A 6,582-nucleotide genomic window follows, 5' to 3' on the forward strand; every position below is an offset into this window, starting at 1 on the left:
TTTTTTGGTCAAGGTACCGTCTGTACGCCTGAAGATGATACGGACAGTCCACCCTTGAGTATATGCACGAAAACTGGAGCCCTTGGGGAGTCGAACATATGTGTTTGATGGTTCTTCATGCTACCGAAAGCAGTTGGTTTGTCCAGTTGTACTATGTCTAACGACTCTGGCACCTCAAACGAATTCTGGAAGAGGGATTACGAGTTTGAGACTCACTTTTCCTGGCTGGAGTCGTTAAAAGAATGTCCTGGTAGGTTCTAATCTAGAAAAGCAAAGTTATGTCGAGCCGTTCCAATTCTGAAGAAGACTCTGACGCCCCAAACAAATCTGGAGAAGAGGGACTGAAGTTTGAGATCCAGTTGGCTCCAGACTAGGTCGTCGAATGAATGTCCCAGTTGGTTCTTCGCACTATCAAGCGCACTTAGGTTGTCGAGTGGTCCGAAATCTGAGGAATCTCCGGCACCTCAAACAAATTTTGAGAGGAGGGATTAAAATTTTGAGGTTCACTTTGTTCAGGTTCCTGATCAGATTGTCCATTGTATGTCCTCGGTCCTTTATACTAACAAAGGAAGTGGGTTCATCCGGTAGCCTCATCTGAGGAAGACGCGGCACCTCAATCGAATTCTGAGCAGAGCAATTAGAAGTTTTGAGGTTCAATTGGTTCCTGAAAAGGGTCCAAATGCAGGTCACCTGCAATTGTCCAGTGATCGTCGGGACATGTTCATCATTACTCTCTACCACTGGGGTACATCTCTTGAGTATCCAACTGGGGGTCAAATGAAACCAGGGTCGCTCAATTCACGGCCCACATAATTTCTAGGGAATTAATTAAAAAGTTCATTGTACATAATTGTGTTGCAAATACAATATATGTAAGGGACTCTTAAGAGATAAGATACGAAAGGTAACCGAATAACAAATATTCTCTAAATACTTGCCGACTCTAAGAGATAAGATACAAAATATAACGGAATAACAAATATTTCCTAATATTTGTTGAATATTTTCTTCCCTTAACAGAGGCCACCTGCGATTGATTTGGGATGCTATTCCTGGGTTCATTTTCAACACTTTTCATTAAATTAGCACTGCCACTGGCGGAAGCATCTCCTTCTGAACCAATTGAGGCTGCACATCATGGAAAATTTTGGAGCAAAGCCTCTTCATTTCTCACCAGCAGCTTCTACTTGTTTTTCGATATGATCGAAACCTGTATGAAAAGGTGTTCGCATCAAGGAACAAATTACATCTTAGAGTCTAGAGAAAATATTCACACATGTATGGAAACCACACAAATTGGATAGTAGATACCGGCAAAATTCTTTCTAGTTATAATGATGAGGAAGTTAAAATGATCTTGCCTGAAGTAGAAAGGAAAAGAAAAGCTGATCGCAAATCAGCTCCGACGCTTAAAAGACAAACCCGTTACGATGTTGATTTAACTTTTCCAGTAATCGATACTTTTAAAAGCCTCCTTCTTGAAGAACAAAAGGCACTATTCAGTATTCACTTGTCTTGAAGACCAAAGGCGCTATTCATACTCAGAATGAAAACTCAAGAATGAGGAGCCTTAAAAAGGCACATACAAAGAAAAATAAATGCCCGAAACCAATGTCAACATTTCATATAAGTTTATGAAACCAGTCACTGTTGCTAGCCAAATGCTAAACACATAAAAAGTCGTTTCAGTAAATTTAAGAAGAAAGCAGAAGAGACAAAGAGAATATATATATTGATATGTACTAATAAGTATCGATGAGCCTATTTATAAGCTTTATAGTTTGATTATCTACATTAACAAGATATTACACAATCAATTATAGTCAATGGTGAAGATATTTAGAATTTTTTATATATCCATAATATCATAAAGATGTATTATATGTATTTAGAATATTCTAAATATATCTAACAAGTAAATTTTCCTTTATCTAATCCTGTGAAAGAAAAGAGCTGCGTTCATTTCGCAAAAAGAATGATTTGAAAATATTTCCAAAAATAATTACTTATCAAATATGGAAAAATTGGTAATGGAAAATATTTTCATTGTCGATAAAAATTTATGCACAACTATTTTCGAGTGATGATCATGGAGCCTTGCCCGAGGCTAGCAAGGTTCAGCTTTGAAGGCCATTGTGGCCAACAACTAGCAAAGAAAAATGAAAAAAAATTAATTAAAACTCGATTAAAAAAAAATTGAATTCTATTTTTTAAATAAAAATAAAAAGTACAAATTAGATTTAAAAATTAAAACATTAAAAAGCAATGCAATCGGATTTTTCAATTTTTAATTCATTTTCAAATTTTAGACAAATATCCAAAAATATTGTTGTTTCTCAACAAAATACTTCATAAAAAATATTTTCAAGAAAAAAAGAGAACCTCAATTTAAAAAAAAAAATTATAAAATTGTCCATTAAATTTGTATTTAAAGAAAGAGTTTTAGCAATATCATCTTTAAAATCGTAGAAAACAAGCTTTTTAAATTTAGGTACATATGAAAATGTTTTAATAATATAAGCTTTAATATTATATGAAATAATATATATTGAGTAATTTACATTACATAAAATGGTCAAAACGAGTTAAATTGATCAATATAAGTCGGATCATTTTCGACCCAACCAAATCCGATAACTGGCCCTAGCTACAGAATTATTTTTTTTCAAAATTTTCTTTTCCAAATTACTCTTCTATTCGCGAAACGAAGGCATCATTGCTGTGATACCCTAAAAACCTTCATCTTTTCACTCTCGTCCAAATTTCACCTTTTTTGTCTCGAAAACAGCGAAGACTCGTCAGTCTCCAGCATGGCGACGAAGCTCTTTACTCGCTCCCGCCTCCTCTCCATGCCTCAGCGAGGCCTCGCCTCCCTCCTCTCTCGCTCCCGCTACTTCTCCTCCGCTCCCGCCTCCGCGCCTCGCTACCCTCCCTTCCTCCCCTCTCCTCCTCCGCTATCGCCTCCGCCCTCTCTCCGCGGCCTCCGCGGAGTTCCATGGCCGCCTCGCGCGGCTTCTTCCGCCCGTGCCTTCGCGACTAGGGCGACCTCTTCGTCGCTCGACGATCAGGGGCCCAACCGTTTTAACCAACACTTTCACTGTGCCATAATGCTGAAAAGGTCGGACGATAAGGCTGGCGAGATCCTACCGGACGATAAAGCTGGCGAGATCCTGGATACTTGTGTTAAGTTCCTTGCGGCTGTTGGAGGGTCAGTGATTCGAGTTTGTGGTGTTTATCTGTTTGCCAGGGATTTGTTTCGTGTGACCATTTGTTTGTTCGTCCTCATTAAATGAACTGAGTAGGTTGAGACCGGCGGGTTTATCGACTTCGACATTTTCTCTGCTTGTACTCTGTTTCGCCATCGTTTATCGGTCATTTTTTCCAGCTTCTTCATGATATGTTAGATTTCCTACGGCTTTCTTTGCTTCCATCTTTCGCAAATCAGGTAACAAATTTCCATGAATAACATTTTTCTTGTTCTGGCCAAGAACAGTGACTAATATTTTGGTCTCTTAGCTCTGGTTTAGAGTATTGGGCCGATTTTAGTATTTGTTTTGCAGTGATTGTTATGCTGTCTCTATCAGGTGTTTAAGCTCAATGGTGATTCTTTATTGCTGCTTTATGTGGCAGAATTGATGCTGTGCTCTGATTTAGTATTGATTTTGACATGGAGGGATGATTGGGGCATATTTCCCTTTTATGTGAAGTGAACACTTCTTGAAATTGGTCTTCATTACAATATCATAGCTAGTGGTATAGTGACCGAGAGGTTGCTTATGAATGGTATTTGGCCCCTATTACTTTGTCTAACCACAATTTGTTGCTTGCTATTGCAGTGAAGAAGTAGCCAGAAGGAAGATCTACTCAGTTATAGTAGGGCTCCACCACTTTGTATTTAGAGCTCCTCTATCCAGAGACCATATTTTCAACCTCCTAAGTAAAGCTTCTTGATTGGTTTTCTTTTGCTTCTCTTTCTGGAAAGTGGTGCTAATGAGTTCTGTTTTGTTGCACAGGTCTGGGATATATACCACAATCTACTCATAGGTACCTGGGCAAGTATAATGAATATGTGGGTATGTAAGCTTTGATCTTCTAATTCTGACATGAACTTGCGTCCTGTAGATTCCATCCTCTCATTTATGAAGACCGCCGTGCTTTGTTGACCTCATCATGAGGCAGTTGTGCTGCTTCGGTTCTTGTTCTTGGTTGACTATACTTGCTTGGCTAATTATTTGGGTTGATATCGCACCTGATCTGTTATGTTAATTAGTATTTAATTATCAGTGATTAAGACATGCATTTTTAATTATTAACTCGTTAGTAGATAATGGAAACGTGTTTAGAAAGAGAAAAGTTACTTCCAAGTGCAAATCTACCCAAATTAGGCTTGGGGATGGAAAAAAAATGTCATATTTTGCCCTTGTGGTTACTATATGAAAGAGTCATGAGTTTATGTTGCAACACAAGGCCTAATTAGTTTTGGGACAGGTAATCTTTCCATGTCAGTCCTTTGGTTAATATAGGCATTATTATTATCGTCTACCCTTGCATTGCAGCAGCTCAATCAAGACAAAGCTTTTCTCCGTTTTACTTTTGTGGACTTACATAATGTTCATTGGAAATAAAATTACTAGTCTCAAATCGATCGAGCGAATTCAGTTTATCTCATTGTGAAATTCTTCCTTCTCTTTCATGCAATCTCTTGTCCATGTCATAATGCATTTTTCCACATTTGTCAGGCGAAACTGCTATTCTCGTAGCAGCTGGAATTTACGAGTGGAATGGGCATGATGATCAACCCCGTAATTTGAACAGATCGAGGAACTTTGAAAGGGGGGAAAATATGCAGAACAGAAATTTCCTAGCCAGGGACATGCCACCTATACATAACCAAGAGATGCAGAACCCTCCACCTCTAGGAATCATGCTTCCCCAAATATGGGCAGTGGAATCCCCCAAGGATTACCTTTGCCAGAATGCCTCTGCCCAGCCACCCTGGATGCCCCTAAGCAATTCATGGTAACTACATCCCTTTCTCGAACTTTCCTTTAAATAGAAAATAATAATTGATTTCCTAACAATTGGGAGGACATTTTAGGATTGGGTCGGTTTACGTATCTTAACAGAAACATAGGGTCCATTTGTTTGAAGAAAAACTACTTCCGAGAATTATTTTTTGACTCCTTAGTGTTTGGATGATGGAAAAGTGATTGATCTTTGAAAAAAATGTGTTTCATGAACTCAAAAGCAACAAACTTGGATTGGAGGAAAACGATTTCACCTTCTAGTAAAAGGAAATCACTTTCTGACTTTGCTTGCCACAGTTGGGCATGCGCTTATTACAATTCCATCTATATCGTTCAAGAAGATGTTCCCTGACCGGCCAGACCCGTCGCAACCTGGCAAGGAAGAGGACTTATTTCTCGACATAGTGAATCCTGACGATGGCGACTTCATGCATTGGCTGGTTGTAATGGAGGGGCCGGAGGGCGATCCTACTAGAGATGAGATCATCGATACTTATATTAAGACGGTTGCACAGGTTGTTAAAAGGTCAGTGGTTCGAGACTGTGGTCTTATCTGTTTGCCAGGGTTGTGTTCTGTGTGGCAACATGTTTGTTCATCATTATTATGGCTGTTGATGAAATGAATGAGTAGGTTGAGACGGGTGCTGGGTTTTTCAACTTCATATTACTCAGACCATGCTCTCTGCTTGTAATTTATTTCGCCTTTGTTTATCGGTCATTTTTCGGCTTCTAAATGGTTGTTGATGAAATGAACTGAGTGGTTGAGACGGGTGCTGGGCTTTTCAACTTCATTACTTCAGAGCATGTTTTCTGCTTGTACTCTGTTTCGCCTTTGTTTATCAGTCATTTTTCAGCTTCTAAATGGTCGTTCATGAAATGAACTGAGTACATTGGAGATGGGTGCTGGGTTTTTCAACTTCATATTACTCAGAGCATGTTCTCTGCTTGTACTCTGTTTTGCCTTTGTTTATCGGTCATTTTTCAGCTTCTCCGTGATATGTTGGAATTACCTGTGGCTGAGGGTGAGATGACTGAATTCTTTCGTGCCATGCTTTGCTTGTCTTTCACGAACGAGGTCTAAAATACAATGACACACAGCTTTTCGTGAATAACTATTTTCTTGTTCTGGCCGAGAACAATGACTCATAATTTGGTCACTTAGCTCTGGTTTAAGTAAACTTCCAATTAGATTTGAGTATGTTTTCAGTGATTATTATGCTGTCTCTTTCAGGTGCTTAAGCTTAAAGGTGATTCCTTATTGCTACTTTATGTGGCAGCATTGATGCTGTGTTTTGATTTAGAAATGATTTTGACATGGAGGGATGATTGGGTCTGTTTTTTTTTCTTTCATTGCCAGATGTGGCACATGTCCTCTATGTGAAGTAAACCTTTCTGAAATTGGTCTTCATTACAATATCATACCTAGTATTATGGTGACTATGAGGATGCTTAAGAATGGTATTTGGCGGGTACAGAAGCAACAGTTTCTCGATTTACTACTGTCCCTATTATTTGTCTAACCACAATTTGTTGCTTGCTATTACAGTGAAGAAAA

Source organism: Eucalyptus grandis, chromosome 10 (genome assembly GCF_016545825.1).
Source record: "Eucalyptus grandis isolate ANBG69807.140 chromosome 10, ASM1654582v1, whole genome shotgun sequence".
NCBI classification, from domain to species: domain Eukaryota; kingdom Viridiplantae; phylum Streptophyta; class Magnoliopsida; order Myrtales; family Myrtaceae; genus Eucalyptus; species Eucalyptus grandis.